The sequence below is a fragment of the Corvus kubaryi genome, unplaced genomic scaffold (genome assembly GCF_017639235.1).
Source record: "Corvus kubaryi isolate FWS band 111438036 unplaced genomic scaffold, C.kubaryi_AGA036_p1.0 37334, whole genome shotgun sequence".
NCBI lineage: Eukaryota > Metazoa > Chordata > Aves > Passeriformes > Corvidae > Corvus > Corvus kubaryi.
Window position 1 is genome coordinate 3,732,663 of NW_024581108.1, and position 14,983 is coordinate 3,747,645.

The 14,983-nt window shown below is 40.8% G+C and overlaps 1 protein-coding gene across 2 annotated transcripts in view; it reads left to right on the forward strand.

Annotated features, from left to right (window-relative positions):
* CRB1 (crumbs cell polarity complex component 1) overlaps positions 1–14,983 on the forward strand; it is a 100,848-nt gene that overhangs the window by 1,392 nt on the left and 84,473 nt on the right. The window lies entirely within an intron of this gene.

The window sequence follows — 14,983 nt, forward strand, 5'->3', positions numbered from 1 at the left end:
AGCAAACAGATGCAGTTGGATCAACCAGCACTGGAAAAAAAAAAAATCCCACACTTGAAGATATAAGACAAATACAGAATGTCATAGAAACATCATTTTATGCTAGTAATTTTCTTTTTGGGGACGTGCTGATGTGAATCAGGGAAGCCAAAGTGCTTTCTCTAAATTAACTCACAACAGGACTGTATATTTCTAAATTTTGCCAAACCGGAACAAGGACATATCCTAAAAAAGGAAAAAAAAAAAAGAGACTGGACCTTTAACTTCCACAAAGCAATTTTCAAAGTCTACATCCTGTAGGACTAACTACCAGAAAGTCCCTAAGACAGAGTCTGCTATCTAAGTAAAAGAAAGTAATAGGAGTAGTGTTAAGAAAATTTCATTTATACATGAGGCAGGCAAATCTGAACAAAATATAAAAGCTTTGGGAAAGGGAATTAAAAGTTAAGTTCTTATAAATTAAGAAGGTCACATTAAAAACATCATCCACAAAAAAAAAAAAATTGCTAGAAAGTAAACAAGAAAAAAAGCCCCCAAGAATCAGTTTAAAGAAAAAAGATAAATACAAAATTTGGCTTTCACCTTGGGTGAGCTTTGCTCAGTGCAGGATGCCAAAGGCGAGAAAAGTAATTGAATATCATTTTATGCCTTTTCCTTAGCCCTGTTAACTGGGATGACACCTCAGATGTGGCACAGGTTTTCTCTGGGTTATGGCCATATGGCCAGTCTCAAGCAAGGGGCTTTTCAGTCTTGGAGGATTCTCTTTCTCAGGTAGAACTGTGGCTGTTGCAAAATGATGTGATACAAACTGATATACCAGGATGGAGCAGCTGCATTGGGAGCCAGAATCAGGCTCAGGACCATCTCTTTATCAGTGCTGTGTATTTAATGATCTCAATAGGTATTTTCTCTTTAGAAAGTTTGTACATCGTTTGAAACTGCTAACAGTTTCTGTTAATAAAAACATAACTGTGAACAGATAAGACAGAAATAGAAGCAGAAGAATTGACTGCAATTACTTTCCTACTTAAAAATTAAAGCTGAGAAAGACCAAGATAGAAAAGCTAAGGATAAAATGGAACAGAGCTGATTGATGATATTTATAAAAGCTGTATCAGACATTATGTTTTTAGAATCAATTTACTGGACTTGTCTTCTCAAAGGATTCTCATCTTAGGTCCTGCTTAAAGTCAGGACGTTCCTTATAACTATTTATTCTCGAGAATTTGGAAAATTAAAAGTATTTTGAAGCCATGAACACTGTATGCAAGCATTCAATACAAGCTGGGTTATATGGCATTTTGTGAATATAATTTGTTTCTACAAATCATACCAAATGAGCTACTCACAGAAAATTAATCTGGGGACATCCAGAGATGCCCAGCTCTGTGTGAGGAGGGACCATGAATCATTAGGTACAAGAGTTGACAGGAAGCATGTCCCAAATCCAGCACAACACTGATAACTCAAATCTGCTGTACTATTGTCTAACAGGAATTACAAACATGACACTGTGGGCAGAGAGTTGCTTATGAAATAGAGGACGAGAAATTATGATAAATACAGGTATATTTACATATGCCATATCAGTTTTGGAAGTGATTCTGTCTGAAGTCAAGTTCAGAATCTTTTAATTCAACATCCAAGTACTGATATTTTCTTTTTTTTTTAACAAGTTTTACAATGGATTATCTATCACTACTGCAGAATTGCCTTTCTTTTCACAAAAATTCAGAAAATAATATTTTAAGCTCAAAACTATTGCCCAGATAAGTTGTGGGTGCCCCATCTCTGAAAGTGTTCAAGGCCTGGTCTAGTGGAAGTTGTCCCTGCCCACAGCAGGGGGTTCAAACTAGATGATCTTTAAGGTCCTTTCCAACCCAAACAATTCTGTGATTCTATTTTTTTCCATTTTAGTGACCTTTCAGCAGAGTTGAAAAAAATTATTATTTACTTCAAAATAAATGCTTCATAAGTTGTTCAAATATTCATAAATTAAGAATGGAAATTCATATGGGATTGCTGCTAATGTGAGCAAAATATTTGAGCTTTACTTGCAGCCTTTTTCCACCCCTCTGAGATGCTGGCACTATGCAATTTTTCCCCATGGACAAGAACTCTTAATTTCCCACAACTATTCCCATTACTCACGAAACTTCTAATTACTGCTTAATTACTGTGTTAGGAATAAAGCTCTGCTTATAAAGAGATTTGTGGTTTTGCTCACACTGTTCATCCCTCCTGCACACTCAGATGATGTAAGGAGCTTTCCAGCAAAGTCTTGTTAGCGTGGTTTGATGAGTTCACAGCCCACTCGGCAGCTCCTCATTAGCCCTCCGTGGAGCTGAGCCTGTCAGAGCTGCACTCAGCAGCCTCTGAGCACAGGCACCAGCAGCCCTGCAGCCCTGCCTCCCTCCTGGCTGTCACACGTTGCATCTGGAGCACAGCAAAAATGAAACATCCTTCAGATGTCTGCCATCATCTTCCCTAAGCTAAAAGCAACAGCTTCTAGACCCACTTGTAATGGTGCTGGGTTGGTTTTGTTTTTCCTTTTCATTTATATATTTTATTATGGATAACATCTCTATCTCTGGAATGAAATGAAATCTTAAGAATGAAAACTAGTAGCCCTGTAACTTTTAAAAAAGGCAATAACTTCTCCAAGATAAATGTGTAAAAGTGACATTAAGAACACCCCAACCATAACTGTATTTGAGTCTCTCAGTTCAAGTTCTTACAAGTCATCCTTAGGGTGCTACACCTACCATTCCAAGAGCAGAGTAAGGATGTCAGGTTACAGACCGCCTCTCCGCTGTGTGGTCTGTAACTTGGGAACTGTCACCACGGAGAACCTCTGGAGGTTAAACATTTCCCCACATCCTGTTCAGTCATTCAGAAATTACAGTGCAAGAAATCAGCATCTTCAAAAAATTTAGCCCTCAAATGACAGTGATTTTGGCAATACAGCACAAACACTTTATGATGTGTTCACAGTCATGGGACAAAAAAAGAATTCTGTAGCAAAGATACTGATCAGTCTCTGCAAGCAGGTGTTGTTTGTGACTAATGATGTATTAGGAAAGAGTCTGATGGGCAAGAAAGGAGGTTGTGCAAAAGGGTGTTCTATCATTCATGCTTAACCAGCAGCACAGACCTCACACAGATCTTGAAACCCTGTTATCCTGTTATGTTATCCTGTATCCATGATAATGTACCAGAGAAACTGATGCTGGAAAGTTAAAGCGTTTCGTACAAGCAGAGGATATAAACCTAATGTTTCAATATATACATAAACCTTTCAAAGGTGCCCTCACACAAAGTTTGCATATCTATCTATCCATCCATCCATCCATCCATCCATCCATCCATCAATTTATCCACAGTTTTTTGTTCTCCCTGTGTTACTTTGGTAAACCTAAAGCACCCAGGGAGCCTTTTCCTTGTGCAAATCTCTATACCTTTTCCTCTCTGCTCGAGGAAGCTCAGAAAAAAGCCAAGCCGGTGCTGTTTAGAGAATGCTCAAATTTTGATGGCCAAGTTGTGTACTTCCCCACTGAAAAGTTACAGGGAAAGGCAAATATTTTGCTGTTATGCATTGACAGTAAAATGACATGTAAGACACAGGAGAGCAATCAGACCACTATTCAGTACTGGCTGTATCCAGTTTTGAGTGCTGCTGTGAGCAAGAGAGAGGCAATTAGGAAAATGCTGGAAAGGCACAGCAAAAATAGAAAGACATTTAGAAAGATGTGCCCTCGGAGAAAGGGTCACAGGAACAGAAGCCTGAGGGAAGACATGATTACAGTCTTACCTCCACAAAGGAGAATGGCAATCAAGGATGGCGATGAGATCAGTTGCTCCCTGTGACCTCTAGAAGGGCAGGCTCTGGAAAATAATAGATTCCACATACATCAGGGAAGATTTGTGTGAACTATCTCAACTGAAGGGTAATTAAGACTCTATATCAGAACTTTTTAATGAATGGGTTAGATAAATATCTGCCAGAGATTGTCTAGACTGCTGTCTCACAGCTGGAGTTACACAGACAGCAGGCAGTCGGCACCACCTTAGGGGTGATCTCTGAAGATCGCAGGGGACAGAGCCCCAGAGAGGCACAGGTGGGGACTTGCCCCAAAGGTTGTGGTGGCACTGAGGCTCCAGGGTAGCTCAGGCACAGCTCTTGGGCAGGGTGAGGAGATGGCTCCCTTCCCTTCTGCACAACTGGGGATTACCTGCTGTGCAAAACAAGGGCAGCCCTGAACCCAGCCCCCTGTGTTGCTGCAACAACAGAGTTGTTGCCTAAATTTCAATGAGAAAATAATTTACTCTCATTCTTTGAGACATCAAGAACCTACTCTTATTTTTTGGTACCCTAGACTTAAAATAAGAACTGAAGGTACTCGTTACAACGAGGACAGATAGTACCCCCATGCTAGAGATTATGTAGTTTGACTTCTGGCTTTTGGAGTGAAATCACTTATATTTTCACTTGCATTTTGAGTATACTTGATATGTCGGCAGTATGATGCAAGAAAATATAATTAATAAATGGATTATGAATATCAAAATTTTCATGGTCAGAAACCTGAAAAGGAATGAAAAACATGGATTGCCTGCTGAACCTGCCAGCTTCTCACTTCATATAAAAAGGAAGTGCAAGACTGGAACGTTTTGCACAATAACAAATAGCAGTAGATTCCTAGGAAACTGTTCTAACTGGCCATTCTGGATACAGTGCAACAAATTAACATTGGAGTAGGAGTCTTCATTCTGCTTATTCTGCTTCATCTAAGAGAAGTTTAACATTTTATTTTAATGGAGAAAAAACCACTTATTTGTGAAATATCAAGGTTTAAATATATATGTGTATATATATCTCCAGCCAGCTACAAAGCAATAAATAAATATGTCTTAGTCCATGTTGCTTAACTCTCTCTAATAAATAAGTTAAAGAAATAGCAACCTAAGTGCCTTTGATCCTGCCTACAGGGGTTTGCAGCCAAAGACTTCCCAGGGATACTTCTACTTTTGGGTTTGTTTTTATAATTCACATCCCAGCATTAAGAAAATATTTTAGACAAGGCCTCAATCTCTAGGCAACCTTGAGTATTCCCTTTGCTCTTCGTGATGGCCAAAAAACAGACGAAAGGTCCTGATATTTACGTTTTCTAAGGGAAGCTTTTCAAACTAATTGACTCATCTGGAGTCACAGACAGTAGGCAGCAAGGAGATAAGTGATACATATTATTTTCTAGATTGGTATTACAGATTAATTTGTTGGGTTTAGGGACTGACATGTTTTGTCAGCTCTCACTGTACTTCTCTGTTTCCTCAGCCATTCCCAGTGCCACATTGTATGAAAGCCCTCTCACACCAGCAAACAGCAAAAAAACCCCAACAGCCCAGATAAACCCTTTAACAATGAGATTCTTATGTTTACTTTGTATTGATTATATCTTACTCAGCCATAAAATGGGTCAACAGGAAGCTGCTTCCATCTTTTGACAAAGACTGCAGCTGACAGGGCCTCTCGGCGGGCACCACGCAGCTGCCACTGCAGCTCTGCAGGGCTCCTCCAGGCCCAGCAAAACGTCCCTCTCCAGGCATCAACAAAGCAAGGCTGCTGCAACTTCAGGGTTAGGGCAGCTTCTGCCTGCCTGGAATCTTATCAGCGGGGACAGAAATCAGAGTATTTCAAGGGCTAAATATTTCTGTGGGTAGAAAAGGGGCATGGGCTGCTAACCCGTTACACACAGTGTCCCCGCTCCAGCAGCCGAGGATCAGGGCACTTTCCTGGTACGTCCTTCTGTGCTGGGAAATGCTGTGCCTGAATAATTGTGGCCTGGGTGGATGCTGGGGGGAAAGAGAAGAAACTCCTTGCTTCTTTTTACTGCTCTTGCTTGCCTACCCAAGGCTGAGCATACTGGCAGCCTAGCCCCTTAAACCTTTCCTTGAATAATGAGACAGACAAAGCATCTTTAACTGCATTAGTCAGGGGGTTTGCAGACAGGACACATTCCTTCAAAGTGCCCTCAATCACAGTGACTGAGATCAAGGCTGTGGGTAAACAAACAAAACTTTGTACCTCTCCCTTAGAGCTCAGCCATGGACACAATGGTGTGACAGTTCCTTTGCTGAGGTTTTTGAGAGGTACAACTATGTTCCTATACTGTGGTGCTACCAAAGTCTGACTGCCCTCTGAAATAAAGGCCAGAGATGCTCTAATTCACATCCAGGCTGCCAGGGAGGCTATGGGCAGCATGAGAGGCAGCATACACTGGCCACACTCTTCTCTTGACAGTTCCAGTCTCCCTTGGTGGGGTTTCCAGCAGGGATGATACAGAACACTTCATTAGCTCTTTCTTCCACAAGGAGGGCCCTAGCTCTGAACTTGACTGTGACACATTTCTTTCTTTCCTTGAATGTGAGCTAGAGGACTTTGAAAACAACATAATTTGACAGGAAGCCAAAGCAAGGGCTCAGAAAGATAGACAGTCATCAGTCTGCAAGGATCCAAGCAACTGCAATTTAAGTAACCTGCACTGACAGATTACCGACAGCAGGGAACCCATAACTCTCACTGTAATAATGTGGCCTTGAAGAGACATCTGTGTACAGCAGTAGCTTCAGACGTGTTTAGCTAAGCTTCATGACAATTTGTAGGTACTTCAAAAGCAGCTGTGATACTGCTCCTGGTATGGCAAACCATCCATGAGTCTGAACAGAGTGAGTGTCCACACAGCTCAAAGAAGAGATCAGGCTCTGGTATCTGCAGTGAAGAGTCTGCAGTGTAACTCACCACCCTCCCAACAGCTGGAAAGAGAGCCCCTGAGAGTGTGTGTGAACTAATACACATCACCGTGCTGATCCTCGGGCATCAGCCACCTCTGTTGCAGGAAGGGTGTGCTGGCTATAAGAAAGGCAAAAACACTACTACCCCTTAATTTCCTTTGATAACCTCATAAATAAGATACAGAAAGAGAAGGCACCAATCTTGTAAAATAAGCAAACAGTGGCTGCATAACAAAAGAAACGTGCAATGCCAGTGAGAAGAAGCCAGGGAATGACACTGATGTATCAGAGATCGCATCAGAGCTATTAAATGGGATGAAAACGTGCAAGGCTCTTGTAAGCTCTTCTTTTCCCTGTTCAATCTTAAAAGAACTCTGAAAGCCAGCCTCCACTGATTCCCACCATAAAATGTAGGAAAATATGAAAAATGTGTTTGTGGAATGATAATCCAAGTCTTTTTGATCCTTATCTGTATACTTACTTGGAGCAGAATGCAAATAGGTGCCTCTGCAACGCAACTGCAAAAGGCAAAAATCTGGCCATCATTTTGTAGGACTCACCAATTCAGCCTTTCTAGCTAAACCCATCCCTTCTCTCTCATTAAATACAGATGACATTTGTAATTCAATTTGCAATACTAATGGTACTGAACATTTTGCAAGCCTCAGTCCATGTAAAAATGCCCTCTGTTTGATATAACAAGAACTATCTGTTCTGTTTTCTCTCGAGTATGTCTTAAATGTCTGATTCAATTTAGTCTAACATCTTCCCATTTTGGAGCTCGTGGAAAAGTGCAAGAAGATTAAAGTTACTAAAATCAATTGCCATTTTCACATTCAAAAGGCTGTTTCCAAAGAACATTGTGTTTCCCAAAAAACAAGCGGGCAACTTGGAACTTCCACCATTTTCCACAGTAGTGAAGTGACAAAACTGAGAGGTGTTTGGAGCAAAACTTTAATGGAATTAAACAGGAGAAGGAAGGATTGGCACTGAACACGTTTGAAGGATCTGGATATAAAAATCTTTCCAATAACAGACTGACCTAATGATCTGACAAGTGATAGAAAGGAATAAAAGGGAGAAATTTAGTTCTCTGCACCCAACAGAACAAAATCAGATGTATTTTTACAGCACTCCTATTACAGCCTTAAAGCCATAAACACTCCATACTTCATTTTGTTTGGGGAATTGCCCACAGATTCATGCAGGCACTTTGTGTTCCCAGAGATGTCTCTAAGTGTTCTCACTGCCCGGGGACCAAAAAAAATACCTTACAGTGGCCCTCCTGTATCCCCAGCCAACGCCTCCAAGCTGGCAATAGTTTTGCTGCAGTCACACAGACATATGTTGTATGTACTTTTGCCATTCCACAAGGAACCTTGGGCAGAGTTGATTTCAGTTTTTTTTTTCTGGTTTAACTTCCTAAGTTAAATGCCCAATGCCAGTGAGAAGAAGCCAGGGAATGACACTTTGCATTTCAGTGAAGATGCTGTGTTATGTCCAGCAAGGACCAGCATGGCTTTCCTTATGAAACCAGGAAGTTAGGGGTTGTAATCAAGAATAGTTTCTTTTCAAGGAGATGGAGAATGATGTCCTTTGAAATATTTGAGATTTTGAGATTGATACTTTGGCTGGCAACAATTACTCTGCTTGTTACAATCCAGCTCTTAAACTAAACGCTGAGGGGACTGCATTCTTCAATACTACTAGAAGCAAAGGGAGACTGTTATTACACTTACTGAGATTTTTGTGCAACAGATAAGCAGCATCAGAAATGTGTTTGCATCTTGAATTGCACCATTTCTTCTTTGGGTGAACACAGAAACATGTTCTAGAGGGCACTCACGCAACAACCTGCCAACGCTATTTAATTGTGCTTCAGTTTCAGATATACTGTGTCAACATTTCTACAGACAGGGGAACCCTTTCCTGACTTTTATTAGCATAACTACAAACACCCAGAGAGCTGAGAGATGGATTTTCCTGCCTTTTAAACCTGCACATCTTTTATGTCAGGGCTCTGAATCAGCCTGAAGAATTTTGAGTCTTCATGGGTGACTGCTTCTTTTCTGCAATCCCTGATGAGTGCCACCACTTCCATTAACCACAGGCATGTGGTTACACATGCTTACAGTAAACGTGGCTTTCCAAAAATGAGAAACTTGTACTAAATCATTTCAGAAAGTTCCGAGAAGTAGTCACATCATAGACAATGGGTGCTGAGCTTTCTGCTCTAGTTGACACAGTGGCTTGGACTAGATGATCACCAATAGTCCCTTCCACCCCTTTCTGTTCCATGTGAATCACTTGGATTTTAGCTGAGCCCATTACTACAATGCTGGCAAAGCAGTCACTCCAGGGAGTGTATCAGAAATGCTGTCCCACCAAATCTGACACATTTTTTACCATTCAGTAATAAAAGGTCTTTAGAGTTCATTGGAAGCTGGTTAGTGACAGGAAAAACTGTGAAGTGGTAAGTATGAGGAAAGAGACTGCAATGTATATTTCAGACTCCTTTTGGAAAAAACAAAACAAAATTCAGTTACTAGATTCATTGAAAAACCAAAGAAAAAGTCTCCACGGTGTTACCGCTGTAGTGCTGACTTAGTTACTGTCTCTTCAGGACCCCCTGCAAAGTAGTAGGAATTTGGATGTGCCCCTGAAAAAGACCCCATGCTCAGAAATGTATCCAGACATCAAGGATGAAAACAGTCTTAACACAGAGGAAACTCCTATGTACAGAGGAGAGCTTGAATTCTATAATGATTGTTCAGCTGCCACAGGGACATCTGTAAAACTTGTCACTTGCCTTTAAAAAAAAGGTCTAGTGTTTTTAAGATCTTGACCTCGATGAGAGGTCCAGTGGTTCAGCCTTTCAAACTGCAGTCATGCCCTATTCCAGCTATTACATGCTTCATTTCTGTTAATCTTCTCTAATTAGTTCTGCTTCTCAAGTGAAGTCTTGGAATCTAACATTTTTCTGTGCTAATACCAAGGGCTCTGCTTTCATGTTCAAGGTCAGTCCAGCATTTCACCTTGTAAAACTCATTTGTCCTCCCTGCACTTAAAATTGTACATTGAGTTTGAGTTTAGACATCAGTTTAGACTCTCTCAAAGACATTTGCAGACTTTAAATTTATCCTTAAAGGTGTGGTCGTGCCCAAAGCCAGCAGAGTCACACAAATGTGGAGGAACAGACTTCTTTTAGATTCTTTCTCTTCCTTGCAAATGTGCAGAGAAAATTTCCTCCCATGAAAATAATTTCAGCTTTTTCCTTGTGAGGTGTTTTGCATGCTTTACAACAAATAAGCAGATTGGGCCTCAGAGCTTGCAAGGAGGCACATGACAGCTTTATAGGTGAGAATGCTGAGCTGAGAAGGGCAAGGTGAATACCTTGCTTGCAGTGAGAGAGCTGTGAACACAATCCAAGTGATCTCCCTGCTCAAATCACTAAAATTAGATCTTGTGTTTCTCCCTTCATCTGTTATACACACACATTAATATAGATATGTATTAGGAGCAGGACACAGAGTTTTCCAGATTCTTCTTGTGCCTGAGAGATCTGTAATATGGCAAGTATTTCTTTTTTAAAAGTGGCATTATTGTTTATTCACTCTTATAACAAATGGAGGCACTTTTTGCATGTGCAATTTCCATTGCTAACTGTAAGAATTTCCATATCACTTCTTTTATTTGATGACTCTTAGCTGCCTCTTGAAGGGATCAGGTCACTCACTTGCCATCCCACAGCCCTTCCTTTGTGATGACTGGAGAGATTCAGCGATTACTGGAGGCACATGATGGCTGAGGTGTGAACACTAATGGCAGGAGGCATCTGAGCCCCAGGCAAGAAACACACTCTTCTCCAGCTGATGCTCAATCCCAAATGGCAGAATATTTTCAGGTTAAAAAACCTTAACTGGGCAAGGGGGAAAAGTCAACCTTCAGTGATATAGAACCTAGACTTTGAACATATAAGGAATAACTCATATTCCTTGGAGCATTGCTGCTGTAGCTGGGGGTAAAATTGGAAGTTCATCTCAATGGGTCACCCAGGCTCGATGCTTTTATATTTAATGGTGTCATGAATTGCAAATAAGCATAACCCAGAAACAGGATAATGGCAGAAAAGCAAGCATTTTTATGGTTCGGTTATTTCATATGCAACAAGTAGGAAAATCTGTTAACTATTCAACCTACTTCGTTAAAATAAATGATAAATATGTAAATGCAATATGTGGAAAAGACTTGGCCTTTTCAATTTTGAATAGTTAACACTTAATTCTTGTATCTGAAAATACAATGCCTGAAATATTTTGTGGAATTTATGGAACTATTTACAAGTTCAATTTTCTTAAACCTCTCCAGTGGGATTTATAAAATGCTATTTAGAAAGCATTGATAACAGCATATTTATTTTTCCAGAACTGCAATTGTATTCACAAAGGTCCATCTAAACCCTCTTATATCTGATTATCCTGATGTCCAGAAACAGGACAGAAATAGTAGAAAACCCTTTCATTCTCCACACCTCTAAGGTTGAGGAGGAAGGAACAGTACAAGCACAAAGATCAAATTCACAGACTTGCTGCAGGACCAGTGCCTAATTTTAAAACCTGAAAACTGTTCTAAAGGTTAACACTCACTCTGCACAAGACTCCAGTAGAGATGGAGTGCAGTACAGGGCTTTGGTGCCAGAATTTAGGCCTAGATGAGCTGCACATCTGTAGTTTGTTCATCCTCGTGACAATGTGCCACCTTTCCAAGGATATTTCAGAAAAAAAAAAACCACTGTGAAGGCAAATTGTGCCTTAACTCTGCACTGATTTGGCAGCAGGACACTCAGCACCTTTCAGTGCTGACCATCCACAAACAGAGGTCTTGTCTCATGACACCTAATGAAGTGTCTTGCGATCACATCAAGTGGGATAACCCTTCACCTTCCCCTCAGTGGGCGATGCAATACCTTTCTTCCCTGAGGTACACTGCTTAGAAAGAGAAAAGAAGTATTAGGGAGCATCATCTAGGAGATGATACAGGACAAGAGTTATGGGCAAAAGACATTCTCACAAACTGCTTTTCTAAGTTTTTTAACTCCAAGTTGTCATCCAGATAGTTCATATTGCAGTAACTTAATTACCTCCACTTTGTTCTCTCTCGCTCTGTGCATAGTGACAATGGTTTTATCATGGAAATATTTTCTCTACAGAGCACTCTGAGTACTGACAGCTCTTTTCTCTTTCCCTCCTTCACACCGTCACCCTTCTATATTTGCCTTGACACTGTCTTCACATTGTCTTGACATTGTTCTGACAGTTAAGAAAACTCAATCACTGCAGCAAACAGCCGTGACAATGCGGAGAAGGAAAAGTGTTATGAAAATTGTTGAGGAACTGTGAAGATTTACAGGCTAGTGGAAACAAGATCTTGCTTTTTCCAAACCACATTCTTAGTGAGTTTTTAATAAAAAAATACTTTAAGGAAGACTTCAGCCAAGGCTGGAAAAAGTCATCTCAAAGAAGTCAGTTGACAGTTACAGATTCTGTACCTGAAATTCAGATGCTCCTAGATGACAATCCCTCTTACTGCCATGAGTTCAGGTACATTATGAGAGATACTTCAGTCCATCTCCTGGGGAACAGGGATGCTGAATTTCTGTGAAATGCTGACTTGGAACTCTCCAGCTACACTTTTTTCCAAGTATGCCATTCAACCTGGGATCCCTTTTGGGGGCAGCCAGAAAAGAAACGTGGCCACAGGAAAAAGAAACCAGGTTAGCTGGAGCTTTAGTTCCCTTTGCTAATAATAAAATAGAGTTTTGTTTTGTTGGCTCACAAATTAGAAGAAAGGAGCATAGAAAGAAAGCATCACTCCCTAGCATTCAGTCTGACAAATACCAAGTGTTGGGATAACAGATAAAAAACCCAGCACAAGTGGGGTAAGCTTAGCAAATATTTCTCTGGTTGAATTAAACTTCTGAGCAACTCTTTAACCGGGTATAGTATGGACATACTGAAGTGCTGTACTTGACCCTACATGTACTTGACAGGTTAAGCTTTGTGGTTCAATAATTTGACAAAATTACTGCTGATTTGAGTAGGAATTCTGATCATCAGGAACCATGTGGGGAGGGTTGTTGGGGTTTATTTTGTGGTTCATTTGTTTGTTTTAGAAAAGAAATCCCTGCATAAATAGTTCTGATACTAATCCAAATTCTCAGTAGTTACAAGAACACCTAGGTAATAAAAAATTACTTTAAAAAACTACTGTATATTATCTTGGTATGCATACAATCCACATCTTACCTGAAAAGCACAGTGAAAGCTCATCCCTTGCAAAGCAGAAGCTCATCAACAGGGCAGATGACCCTGCTCTGTGGTGTTCCCTGCAGGTCACAAAAGCACTGCCTCTCCAGGAGGAGCATATTTTCCCCTCTCTTCCTCCACTACCACAGCCTTCTGTCTTCTCCCTAAATAAATTTGGGAGGGAAGCCAGTCTGAAGCTTGTTCCCTTTGCCTCAGAGCCCCTGGGGACAGCCAGGCTGGTGGGCAGGCGCTGCCCCTCTCCTCACAGAGCACAGGCTCTTCTCCAACACCTCCCAAACTGCAGGGCCATCCTGGCATCCAACAGCCAAATGAGGTGGCAGAGGCTTGGGCTCCACCGTTCCGTGACACCTTGGCCCAATCCCCCTGCAGGTCCCTGAGGGGCCAGGGGAGCAGCTAATTTGGAGGTGCTAATTTGTAACCTGCTGACAGACCTGCCCCTGCCTCTGCATACCCTCCCCAACAGGAATGTGACCCACATGGCTGGGGAGCAACCCCTCTGCTTTCTCAGAGGTAACCTATGAATGCAATTCAACAACTCCTGAATATATCTCTAAGATTGCAGCGTGAAGCAAATGTTAGTGAAAGCTTCTTATGAGACCAGAACTTAGAGAAATAAACCCCTCTCAGTCAACTAATACAATTTGTTGATGACAAGGATGAATCAACACATTCACATTCAGTTAAGAGTAAAGAGAGCAAATTGATATGCAAATTGATGCTCACCTGGTTAATTTTATGGCTAATTTTATATATTTGATCAAGATGACCAAAGAACAGTTAAGACAAAAACAGAACAGACATAAAATTAACCTTAAGAGTCAAGGCAGAAACAATATGTTTCCATTTATCCAGAGAGAAAATTAAGCTTTAAATGCTTCTGCCTGAATTCATTTGATGAAGCATGGGCTTGATACAATTAAGAAAAATGGCAAAAAGGAAAGGTCTCCACAAAAGTGCAAACACTTTTAACTATAGACTACAGCATTTCTTCTAAATGCTATATTGGATGGTTACACTCCAACTGCTCTGGCAAGCTGAATGACAAACATTTTGGTGCTTCCTTCCTACACTTTTATGTCTACAAGCTCCCTTTATTACTAATGGCATAATATTTGCTACAGTAGGCTACCATGGTCAAATCAATACCATAGTGCCTTGAAAAGACACCAGAGCTGAACCCCTAATTAAGTACAATATTTTGTTCCTTTTAAAAGAGACTCTGTTTGAGGAGTACAGTAACAGTGCCTTGTTCTGTTCAAGGTATCTATAATTAATAACCCAAATGATCAAAGGAAATGTGATCCTAAGAGGAAATGGCTTTTGAGGTTCCCTAGGTATTAAATACTGAGAACTACTTCTCAATCCATTCTGCAGCCTCTCAGCACACTATGATGTGTAGTGCCCTTTGGGATCATAAAACAAGCCCCACTGTAGATCTCTCTGAAAAAAAAAAAAAAAAAAAAAATGCTCCCAGCAAGATAGTCACTAGATATTTATCACTTATTCATTATTGCCATAAAATCTTTCTTAAATTTTTCCTAGCCAGACCCTTACTGTCACACAGATCTCATTCATTTATTTAGCATAATTTAATATAAAGCAGGGCAGGATGCTGCCCTAAAATGTACCCTGTACTGGCAAGTCTGGACCAGTACTATGAGGAAGGTCCCTTCCCCCAAAATAGCATATTCTTTTCCTTTTTTCATCATTGCACAGCACCAAAGCTTCTTGAGATAGAGTAAGCACGTGGATGTCAAGCTGTGGAGGCATTAGTTCCCTCCTCCTGCTTGCTGATCTTATCTTCCACTCCCCAGCCACCACACCACCAACACCCAGAGCTCTCCCTGTGTCTGAAGAGCAGATTT